We start from the raw sequence: 12,653 nt of genomic DNA, 5'->3' as shown, positions 1-12,653 counted from the left end.
TTATGAATCCAAACAATTAAACTTCAAATCATTATTAACAAATTCACAAAGCTCATTATCATATACCAAGAATCAAAACAATATTTTCTAAGTATGGGACACAGGGAAGCATGATTTACAATTCATTGGAACGTATTTTTGAATTTTTTTATTTTTTCAATTTTTTTGTGTATTTTTTCATAAAGAAAAGCAATAAAAACTACACTAGAAAAGCAATAAATAGAGAAAAGAGAGAGAGAGATAGAGTTACCATATATACAAGAAATCTCCCCCCAAGCCAAATCAAGCAATGCCCTCATTGACTTGGGAAGGTAGCTAGGAGAAGCTACTCCTCATCATTCTCCATCCTCTCGTACCCTCCTCCATAGCTCGAGCCGGCACCACCCTGGCTCGTTCTAGCACCACCATAGCCCGAACCACCTGCAAAGTAGTTAGGGTTCACATTTCCCCCCATACCCCCAAAAGGAGCATCACCCCCATACCCATGGACTGAAGAGTAGTCCACATAAGTACCAAAAGCTCCGGGGGTGGAATACCCTCCTTGGGGGTATTGGAACCAATCGGGAACTAATGCCTTGGGGGGAAAAGCCCCTCGGCGTGCATAGTCATCGTACATTGGGTATAAACCCCTCCCGAGGTTCCTCTCTATATGACCCACCCGACTATCCAAAGTGTCTAACCTAGAATCTAGGTTTTGCACCATACCCTCTACTCTCCCCTGCCCCATCTCTATACGGTTGAGTTGGCTCCGAAAAGCCGAAAAGTCATAAGGGGCATTGGGGTCGATGTTATAATCGACGGAGGAGGTGGGCATGCCATAGGTAAAGGGTTGGGGTGGTGGTTGGGGGTAGTGTGGTGAATGGTGTTGGGGGGAATGGTTGGGTTGTGGTGAAAGGTGAGGTTCTTGAACCTCGCCTTGACCGTTTATCTCGAATGTGTAAGAAGGCTTCACCTTCTCAAATTTGGTCAAGGCAGGGTTGGGTAGGGTAAAAGCTTGGTCTCTCCTACCCGATTCCCGGTGGACTACCCACCAAGTCTCACCGCCCATGGGTTGCACCCAATTTAGGCTCCCTAAGTAAGCTAGGTCCATGAGGGTTGAATCCACTACTTTCCTATGTTCATTTGGGTTCCATCCTAGGTGTTTAATAGCAATATGGGTCACCAACCCCCCAAAATAGATAGGCGCCCTAGACCTACCCGTTTCGGCTGCATTGGCCGCCCTTTGAAAGTGGTTGGCAATCCTATGTGGTATGTTTAATTTCTCAGCATTAGGGATCATATAGGATGCCAATAGTTCAAGTTCATCCCTCCTCACGTTTGCCGGTTCATGCCTCCTAAAAATTGTGAGGCCGACAAACCTTTGCCAAAACTTTGGGACGGGATGTTAAATCCACGTCCCTTTGGCGTGTTGGAGGTTAATCAAACCCTCCCCGATGAGTCTCTTGTAGACCACGACAATGTGGTTTTGGGAGGGTTCGATAGGTTTGTCCGATTTTAGCTCAAACAACTTCCCAAATTCTTTTAGAGTTAATTGCACATCAATGTTTAGCAATCAGAATTGTACATGAGTGATCAAAGCATTTATTTTAATAACATTAAAACTAGAAATAAATTCTAATTTCAAGTAATCATAAGTATCATGATGCATTTGGAAGAAACCACTCATGCCTATACCCTTAAATAATTTCTCTACATGTTTATCAAGACCTAATCTAGATAATGTAGGATGATGAACAAAACGGGTAGAGATTACCTGCCTCTCGATGAGGTTGAGCATCCTTGCCCGTTGTTCCGTTGAGGTGATAACAACCTCCTCCCATCCCGGTATTTGAAGCTCCGAGTCGACCATTGTTTGTTGTTGCCTCAAACTTTCGCCAATTTGTTGTCTAGATCGTTTGGAAGCCATTTGTAGTGAGAAATTTGGGTATTGAAGCTTTCTCTCTCTAAGGGTTTTAAGAAATTATGAGAGAAAGTGGGAGAAAGTGGGTGGAAAATGTAGAGGAAGGTGTGAGGATTAAGAATATGTAAAAAGTTTAAGGTTTTGATGGATGAATTTGAGAAGATCTTGGAAGGAAAGTGAGGTTGAAGGTTTGAAAATGGAGGTTTTAGAGAGAGAAAGTGTGAATAAAGAAGAAGGAGTAAGAAAGAAAAAGAAAAGAAAGAGGGAGAAGGAGGAATTAATCCTCCGGAAAATAGGCGCGCCCGATCAGGCGAATACAGGTTCCTATGAAATGTGAAGTGCGCGCCCGATCGGGCGCGAACTCGAAGTTCGAAATCGCCAAAAATGCTCGCCCGATCGGGCGAGCTTTGCCCGATATTTCTTTTGTGCCACTCGATTTCTCCAAAATTCCGCCCGATCGGGCGAAATTACCCTTGTTTTTCTTCCTTACTTGCGCGCCCGATCGGACGCGCCTCGCCAGATCGGGCAATTATATGCTCCGATAAAATCCATATTTCACGTCCGATTGGGACTCCTTGCCCGATCGGGCAAGATTATGCTCGATTCTGACCCTCAGGTGCGCGCCCGACCGGGCCCGTACCCAATTTGGAGCTCCTCTTTTCTTCGCCTTTTTCTCTTAAAAACTCCGTACTTTGTGATCTAAAACCTGTACAAAACACTCATGAAAGGTAAAATTTCATTCTCCTCACCTCTTTAAGAGAAAGGATACAAAAATAAAAATAAAAATAACGAAAAACTAGTCTCGAAAGCAAGAAATACGGGTTGCCTCCCGCAAAGAGTTGGTTTATCTAGGTCCCGCACAACCCTCTTACCACATTGAAGCTCAAAGTGAATCGGAACCGCTTAGGTGAAGTAATTCAACTGCACCAATCGTAGCCCCCTCATGATATAGCTTGAGTCTTTGGCCATTAACCTTGAACTCGTTACCATGTTCATCGAAAACCTCCACAAAACCGAATTTATTGGCCCTTTTTATAATAAAAGGACCCGACCACCTTGATCTCACCTTTCCTGGGAATAGTTTAAGTCGAGAGTTGAACAACAACACTTTATCACCCTCTTTGAATTCTCTCGGAAGGATCATCTTGTCGTGCCACCTCTTTGTCTTCTCCTTGTAGACACGAGCACTATCATAGGCCGTCAACCTAAACTCATCGAGTTGGTTAAGTTGAAGTAACCTCTTTTCTCTCGCTAGTTTGGCATCCAAATTGAGCTCCTTAATAGCGCAATATGCCTTATATTCTAATTCGACCGGGAGATGACATGCTTTACCGTACACGAGTCTATATGGAGTAGTACCTATAGGGGTCTTGAATGCAGTTTTGTATGCCCAAAGGGTGTCATACAACTTATCGCTCAAATCTTTCCTTGACTTTGCGACCACCTTCTCTATAATGGCCTTGATCTCACAGTTAGAAACTTTAACTTGGCCACTAGTTTGGGGGTGGTAGGCTAAACCTGTCCTATGGTAGACACCATACTTTTTGAGGAGGGTGTCTAACTTCCGCTCATGAAAGTGAGGTCCTCCGTCACTGATTATCGCTCTAGGCACGCCAAATCTTGGAAAGATGGTCTTCTTGAAAAGTCTATGGACCACCTTGGCATCATTAGTAGGGGTAGCAATGGCCTCAACCCACTTGGATACATAGTCTACGGCGACAAGTATATAGCGGTTCCTTTTTGAAGAAGGGAACGGTCCCATGTAATTAACACCCCAAACATAAAAAATTTCAACTTCTAAAATTCCGGTTTGAGGCATCTCATGTTGCCGCGAGATGTTGTCAGTCCTCTGGCAAGAGTCACAAGCCTGCACAAAAGTGTTAGCATCCTTAAACATTGTAGGCCAATAAAAACCCGACTCATTAATCTTGGCCACCGTTTTAGTGGGGCCATGATGTCCTCCATATGGTGAGGTGTGGCAACTAGTAAGCACACCGTGGACTTCCCATTTGGGAACACACCTGCGAAATAATCCATCTGCACACTCATGAAACAAAAAAGGATCATCCCAAAAATAATGCTTAACATCAGAAAGGAATTTCTTTTTTTGTTGGTAGGACAAGTCAGGAGGTAGAGTACCACCCACTAAATAGTTAGCAAAGTCGACATACCATGGGTGTTGCTCTACAACTGCATATAGATTGTCATCAGGGAAAGAATCATCTATAGGAAGAGAATCCTTACCCTCATCATACCTGATACGTGACAAGTGGTCTGCCACAACGTTCTCTGCTCCCTTTTTATCTTTTATTTCGATGTTAAAATCTTGGAGCTAAAGAACCCATCAGAGTAGCCTTGTCTTTGATTCCACCTTTGCTATCAAGTACTTCAACGCTGCATGGTTAGTAAAAACAATGACTTTAGATCCAACAAGATATGATCTAATTTTTTCTAAAGCATATATAACAGCAAGAAACTCCTTCTCCGTAGTGGCATAGTTGACTTGGGCTTCATCCAAAGTTTTGCTTGCATAATAAATAGCATGCAAAACCTTGTTCTTTCTTTGTCCAAGCACGGCTCCTAGTGCAAAGTCACTTGCATCACACATGATCTCGAAAGGAAGATTCCATTCGGGAGCACATATGATGGGTGCCGATATCAAAGCCTGCTTAATCCTGTTAAAAGCCTCAAGACACTCGTTAGTAAAAATAAAAGGAGCATCCTTGAGCAAAAGCTGAGTAAGTGGTTTAGCAATTAGAAAAATCTTTGATAAAGCGACGATAAAACCCCGCATGACCCAAGAAACTTCTAACTCCCTTAACATTAACTGGGGGAGGTAATTGCTCAATCACTGAAATCTTAGCTTTGTCTACTTGTATGCCCTTATCAGATACAATGTGACCTAGAACTACTCCCTCTGTCACCATAAAGTGACATTTCTCCCAGTTTAGAACTAAGGTTCATTCTTCACATTGTTTTAAAATTTTAGCGAGATTAATTAGACATGAATCAAATGAAGAACCATGCACGCTAAAATCATCCATAAAGACTTCCATAATAGACTCTATGAAATCAGAAAAGATGCTCATCATATAACGTTGAAAGGTAGCGGGATTATTACATAAACCGAAAGGCATTCTACAATATGCAAAAGTGCCATAAGGGCATGTAAAGGTTGTCTTTTCCTGATCTTCAGGGTGAATCGGAATTTGGAAAAATCCCGAATACTGTAGGGCATATTTCAAGCGTTAATCCCCTAGCTTGAACCCCACTGTGATCATACACTAAAGTACGATGACGTCCAAAGGGAAAGAAGATAGAGCAAAAGAGTCGCCAACAAATTTTAGGAACTTGTAAACCGTTCACGAGGTGAAGATTACACCCCTTAACGACCCAAGAGATCGTCAACTCCAATAGGTCTTGAACCATGACTGGTAGTGATGTGTCTATTTTATACAGTATTTTACCCCCGACCCTTGGTCATAATTAGAAGTGTTTTTGGCTCTTTAGAGCCACTTTTATTACTAATTAGTGTTTTCTAGTGTTTTCGTAGATTTGGTTGACTTTTGCAGGGATTTATGCTTTTGGAGTATTTTCCCGAGATATTTTGGAGTAATCACGAACATTGGAAAAGCACGACCAGATTCTATAGCCCAGGGCCGGTTAGAGCCATCGAACCGGTGATTAAGAGCTCGGTATAAGTGATACCGGGGCATTTGGACCGAGTATTCAAGACCGGAAGAGGAAACCCAGATTGGCCCGAAGAATTGGAGCCTAATCGTAGTCCAAATAGTGGCCCAAATGAGCCGCCCGGCCAAAGAGGCTGGCGCCCGGAGGCGCGCCCGGCCGAGCAGGAGAAGCTTAGGCTGGCGCCCGGTGACGCGCCTGATCGGGCGCGTGTATTTCTTAGGAGAAGATTAGCGTCGTTTTAATTTGTTTTAGTTTAGGATTTTGTACGGAGTATAAATACTCCTCCGTAATACGATTTTAGTATCTCTGCCCTTTTCTCTTTTTACTCTTTCTTTACTCTCTTAATTGTTCTCTTAGATTTCTTTCTCTTAAACCTTTGTTCTTAATTCTACTCTTAATTCAAGATTTATTTTGGTAACGATTTCTCTTCTCTTAATCTTAGTTATTTACTTTATTCCTTTTATCATGTCTTGCTTTATTGCTTTGATTAGTTTAATTTCTACTATGTGTGAGTAGTTTTATTTCTAGGGTTTATGGGGATCCATAATAATATGAAGGGGTAATTTGTCGTTGTTAATTATCAATGCTAGATTAATTTCCTATTGATTGAATTAAAGCTCTGTGACTAGATTAGGCCTGATCTTTTATGCATGAGTTTGGCAATATTAATTCGAGAATTGACAGATGAGAATTAATGTTTAGGTCTAGTTTCAATAGGTAGATTAATTTATAAATGGTTAAGTTGAGATTCGAAAGATGAGATTTAATACCGGTAAATTAGTTGTGTGATTATAATACGTAGCGAAAGCCCTTTATAATCTGATTGATGTGTGCATTGATGAATGATTATTATATTCTACCTTGGAATATTATTTATTGGTGAACCTATGCCCTAGATCCTTTTATATATTGTTTTCTCCCTATTCTGAATCTTAGTAGTTTAGTTTCATATTTAAATATAAATATTGGCTACTTCATAATCTAGATTATTTTAGGTAATTAGGAATAGAAAGACTTGTTTCCCTGTGGAGATCGACCCTAATTCCATATCTGCTTTAGTTAGAGGACTTAGGAATTATTTTTTATTAGGGGATACGACTTTACCCTGTCAAAATTTGGTGTAGTTGCCGGGGAAACGGTTTTATTTTTATTTCTGATTGTTTTTGTAGTCTAGATTATTTCCCTTTTGTCTCAGAGAGCGTTAGTTCTCTGTGACAAATCTCACATTTGCTTCTAGTTTTTGTTTATGCCCAGGTGTTCCAGATCAGGTTACATCCCATTCGATCCTGAGATCGAACGTTCCTTCCATAGACAGAAAAATCTCTACAAGCAAATCCTGGCGGATTCTGGTGATAATAACAATAATCACCGCGATCCTCCGACTGGTTCTAGCGATTTAGAGGCATCATCAGACGCAGAATCAGTGATGACGGCTTCAAAGAAGCTTAGTGATTATTCACAACCAAAGCTTACGAATTTTCCAGATCTCACCCCCACTCCGGCTCTTGATGGGGTTCAATTTGAAATTAAACCTCAATTTCTAACGATGATAGAGAGGAAGCAATTCAGTGGAGCCAAGGGTGAAGACCCAAATCTTCACATTGCCGACTATTGTCAATATTGCAACACCATCATGCAAGCCGGGGTCACTCAAGACCAAATCAGGGAGATTCTCTTTCCTTTCTCTTTAACTGGAAAAGCTAAATTGTGGTTTAATGGTTTAAATAGAACTACACTTGGTATAACTGACTGGGAAACTCTTGTTTTGAATTTCTATAACAAGTATTATCCTGCAGAGAGAACAACCGTACTACGAAGTGCGATCCAGAACTTTGCCCAAGAAGCCGATGAATCTTTATATGAGGCTTGGGAGAGGTTCAAGGATTTACAAAGAGATTGCCCCCACCATAATTTAGCGCAATAGCAGTTAATCCAAGCCTTTTATAATGGCCTTGGAAAATCTTCTCGAATAATTTTAGACTCTGCAGCTAGTGGGAGGTTTATGAATCTTGATGTTGAAGATGCAGGTCAGGTTATTGAAGACATGGCGATACACAATTCCCAATATGGGAATCCTAGAGGATTTGCTAACAAGGGGAAGCATAGTGTCGACTCTGTATCCTTTTTGCAAGCTCAACTAACCTCTATTTGCCAAAAATTAGATAACCTGAGCACTGCTAATGTAGCTAATGTTTCTGCGATTAATAATAATTCTAATGAGGATTTATGTGAAAGTTGTGGTATTGTAGGTCATTGGGAGCAAGATTGCAGGAGTTCCGTTGAGAAAGTTAATGCCTTCCAAGCTTATAGGCATAATAACCCATACACCAACACCTACAATCCTGGGTGTCAGAATCATCCGTACCTTTCCTAACGGAGCACTAATGTTCAAAATCCACCACCACAAGAACCACAGGCGCCACAGCAACAGCAGCAGAAATATTATCATCCCAATGCTAGCCAGAAGAACCAACCATAACAACCCTCCTCATCTTCTGACCCTTCTCTGGTGGAAATTAGAGCAATGTTGGTTAATATGCAGAAGCACATGGAGAGCAGAGATGCGACAATTGATCAAATTCTAGCGCATAATAAAATTGTAGATAATCAAATTGGCAACTCTCTGCTACCCTACAATCCCGCCAACAGGGAGCTCTGCCGGCACAGCCGACTAGGCCTACGGATCAAGCATTTGCAATTACTCTAAGGAGTGGTTCAAACTATGAAGGGCCCTCCATGCCTAGAGTTGATGAACCTGTTTTATTAAATAATGCTAATCTTGATTCCATTAAACCAAACAATGTAGTTGATAGCCCCGCAGGGCTAAAAGATAATACTAACATATCTAATTCTACATTGCAGGGTACGATTCCAGAGAAGGTGGCTACTCCAGACAAGAGTAATAATGCTCCAAATCCAATTATCAAACTTCCATTCCCCAATCGTCAATTGAGGACAAACTTGGATAATCAGTTTGGTAAGTTCCTGGAGGTGGTAAAAGATTTGAAGGTAACGATTCCCTTTACTGAATTGATCACACAAATCCCCTCGTATGCAAAATTTATGAAAGAAATATTGACGAGAAAAAGGTCTATTAGTGAGGTAGAGACGGTAGCTTTCACTGCAGAGTGTAGTGCCGTACTTCAAAATAAGTCTCCACCTAAATTAAAATATCCGGGTAGTTTTTCTATCCCTTGTCATATTGGCAATCTCTTGATTGATAATGCATTATGTGATTTGGGTGCTAGTGTTAACGTCATGCCATTATCTGTGTGTTCTAAGTTGAATATGGGTAAATTAAAAGCTACCAATATAACTCTACAAATGGCCGACCGTTCTTTCAAATACCCCTTAGGTGTTTTAGAGGATGTCCCCGTTAGAGTAGGTAAATTTTATATACCTGTAGATTTTGTTGTTCTTGATATGGCTGAGGATATATAAACCCAATTATTTTGGGTAGACCATTCCTTAACACTGCAGGAGCAGTCATAGATGTAAGAAGTGGTAAGCTAACATTATCAGTAGGGGATGATAAAGCTGTTTTTAATCTGAATAATGTCCCTAAAAGCTCCATGACTGAGGAGAAATGTTTCAGTGTTAATGTGGTTGAAAATTATTCTAACAAGCCCCAAGCTCTTGAAAAAGATCCCTTGGAGGCGGTATCTTGTGTTGCATCCTTTTCAGACGAGATAGACAAATGGTAGAAGGAAGTCGATGCAATAGAAAGAGCACTCTACAATGTTGGTCTTGGTTTCGAGGATGAACAGGTGGAACCAATCGAGCAAGTTGTGCGAATTGAGCCTACGGTAAGTGTTCCGCCAGATCGAGTTGCAAGTGTTGAACGCAATGACAATTTGAAGCAACCTTCGATCGAAAAAGGATTTTTAGTGCGTAGCATTGACGATCCCCCAGTCCAAGTCAAGGAGGATCCACCAGATAAGGTGATTTGGCGTCCCACAGGGTATGTCAGAAGCCGCATCGCAGCCTGAACACCGCTAGACCGGGTGAGAAACCACCCGATCAAGCATTAGGCCAAGGGTTCTAGATATTATAATTGGTAAGAAGGTTGTGCGGGACCTAGATAAACCAGCGCTTTGCGGGAGGCAACCCGTATTTTTAATGCTTTTTTTTAGACTATTTTTTCTTTTCTTTTTCTTATGAGAGGAGAGATGAGGCAATTTAATGAGTTTTATGAGTGTTTGTACAGGTTTGAAGGAAAAGATTTAGCCAAATTTTGGAGAAAAGAAGAAAATAGTAATTGGACGATTTAGCCTCGGGCCCGATCGGGCGAAGCTCGCCCGACCGAGCGCGAGAGCAAGGTCTAAAAATAGAGTAATTTCGCCCGACCGGGCGCAAAACTTGTCGTTTACGGACTAAATTGTCCGCCCGATCAGGCAAGCCTTGCCCGACCGGGCGCGGGAAGGGTGAAAATTTTGAGCTACAGATCGCCCGACCGGGCGCGAGACCAGGAGAAATTTGGGTAAAATAGATCGCCCGACCGGGCGCGAGAATTGGACAAAAATCGGACTAAAAGATCGCCCGACCGGGCGCGAGGGCTAGCGCAATATTCATGATTAGATCGCCCAACCGGGCGAGTTGGTGCCCAACCGGGCGCGAGCCTACCCGTGCCCTTTTTTCTTCTTCTTTCTCCACCTTTTCTCATTCTTTCTTCTTTCTCCATTACTTTCTCTCTCTAAAACTCAAATTTTCTCTACTTTCTCTCTAAGATTTCTCCTCCATTTCTCACCCAAATTCAAAACTCTTTACATATTTGTGTTCCTCTCTTCATCCTCTACACTTTCATACAAAATTTTTTCAGATTTAATTCAATAAATTTTCAAACCCATTTCCTAACATGGCTTCAAAGAGGGCTAGTTCCATTTTCGGTAGGAGCTCCAGTTCGAGGGAGGAATACGACCCGGACTTGCAACTCCCGTACTGGCCGACGATCCGGATTGCGAGCCGAGAGCAAAAGGAGCAGCTAGAGCACTTAATCGGCCGCGAGGTAATTCCTTCTCGGTGGTTACACCGCCCTACCCTAGAATCATTTGGTTTGTTTGATTTTGTAAAACGATTTTTGAATGACATTGGCATGAGAAAATTTGTTGATATGCACTATCCTACATACCGAAAACTTACTTGTGAATTCCTGTTCACTTTCCATGTTGTTAGTAGTAGAAATGGGCCAAATTAATTTTTCAGGTTAAACAATAGAAATATTAGTTTAACTTTTGTAGAATTTTGTAAAAATTTTGAATTAAATTCTGAATTATCTCACCAATGGCATGCGGACTATAAAATGGGTGAAATATTTTATGCTTTGACTGGTTTGCCTACCCCTGACCCCCAACATGCTAGTACCAAACCTATTCACCACCCTGTCCCAAAAATCTGGCAAAGATTTGCGGGTTTGTGTTTTTTAGGTAGGGCCGAGCCCCATAATGCTCAATCTAACGATCTAGCTGTCATAGGAGACTATGTATATGGGTATGGGAAATTGAACATAGGTAGGTTTATAGTTCACCATTTGAGTAGGCATGCCACAGCCAACACCACTTCCAAGACCCCTGTCCGTTTAGGTGGCCTTATCACTCGAATAGTAGTGAAAAAGGCCGGTTTTGTAGTAGACGGACCCCACCAGCTGACCAACTTTGGACCAGATACCTATATGACATCTAGGTATTTTGAGGATGTGGGGTGGGTTAGACCGGATAGCGAGCAGACACCCTTTTGGTGTATTCAGACTGGGAGTGAGCAACCTTTGCCCATTTTCCCCTACCCAGTCCTAACTTGACCGCCTTTCCCCCAGGGCAACCTTCTTACACTTATGATGTTTTAGTTGCCAACGCTAGGGGGCAGGCACCACCACCACCAGTACCACCACCCCAGCCTCAGCCCGAGGTGGCTTTCTCTCCACCTCGTATGTCCCACTCCGCCCCTCATGTTGACTCTGACCCAGTTTGGGATCTTCAGAGTATAGGTCAGGCCCTAGGACGTATCGAGCATTCCCATACTGACCTTAGGAGGATGGTAGGCTCCTTAGACCAGAGGTTAGGGTACCTAGAGAGGAACCAGGGTAGAGCTCTCTACCCTATGTACGATGATTATGCTCGTCGGGGCAACATTCCCGACGACGCTATTCACCCTAACTGGTTTCAGCCTCCACCCCAGGGATACGATAGGGATCCCACTATTCTTCAATCTTCGGGTACGGCTAGGACATTCCTTTCGGGGGACCGGCGGGGGGGGGGGGGGAGTTTTCACGCTGATTATTTTGGTGATAGCTCTTCTGGTGCAGGTGGCAGTGGAGGTGCGGGTTTCGGCTCGATGGATGAGGATGATCAGGACTAGCTATGTTGGGCTAGTTCCCGAGCCAATGAGGACATTGTCTGATTCTTGCTTGGGGGAGATTTTGGTTTGGTATATTTCTTTTTCTCTTTTGTTTTATTTTTGGTGTGTTTTATTAGGTTATATTTTCTCCTTTCTAGGTTAGTTTTTTATTGCTTTCTTATATATATAAAAATACAAAAAAAAAATTCAAAAATACGTTCCAATGAATTGCAAATTATGCTTCCCTGTGCCCTTACTTGAGAAAATTGTTTTGATTCTTGGTATTTGATCATAAGCATTGTGGATTAGTTGATCATGATTTGATGTTTGGTTGCCTTGAAACCATTACATGCGTCAATTTTGTCTAACTACTTGTGAATATAGTGCTTGACTAGTTGATTTGGTAAGGAATGTGTAATAGTTCCATAGTTCCTGGTATGTCAATGAATTTGAGTATTGGTTTGCAACTATTAGTAATATTTATATGATCCATTATTATGCACATTGTGGAGGACGAATGCATTTGTTCTTTTAGGTGGCCTCCAGATATTGTAGATACATTTGTTCCTTCTTGCTACCCATGTTGTTGCCTTGACTTTTTGTTGTTTATTAGCCGCATTACAAGCCTATTTTGCTCCATTGGTTACTAGTCCCAAGCTTGGCTTGGGGGAGCTATTAGTGAGTGATGTGAGGGAGTTTGTAGTGTGCTTAATATTTGCACAATTTGGGTGGG

General features: G+C 42.0%; 1 non-coding gene across 1 annotated transcript; it reads right to left on the bottom strand.

Annotated features, from left to right (window-relative positions):
- Window positions 1–7,397: 7,397 nt before the first annotated feature.
- Window positions 7,398–7,504, bottom strand: LOC145556900 (small nucleolar RNA R71). Its single transcript, XR_014091991.1, has one exon. It is a non-coding gene; the product is annotated as a small nucleolar RNA R71 (small nucleolar RNA).
- Between the last annotated feature and the right edge of the window lie 5,149 nt (window positions 7,505–12,653).

The sequence above is a fragment of the Chenopodium album genome, chromosome 8 (genome assembly GCF_948465745.1).
Source record: "Chenopodium album chromosome 8, dcCheAlbu1.1, whole genome shotgun sequence".
Lineage (NCBI taxonomy): Eukaryota > Viridiplantae > Streptophyta > Magnoliopsida > Caryophyllales > Amaranthaceae > Chenopodium > Chenopodium album.
The sequence above is the reverse complement of the archived record's forward strand: the minus strand, read 5'-3'. Positions and strand labels throughout refer to the sequence as shown.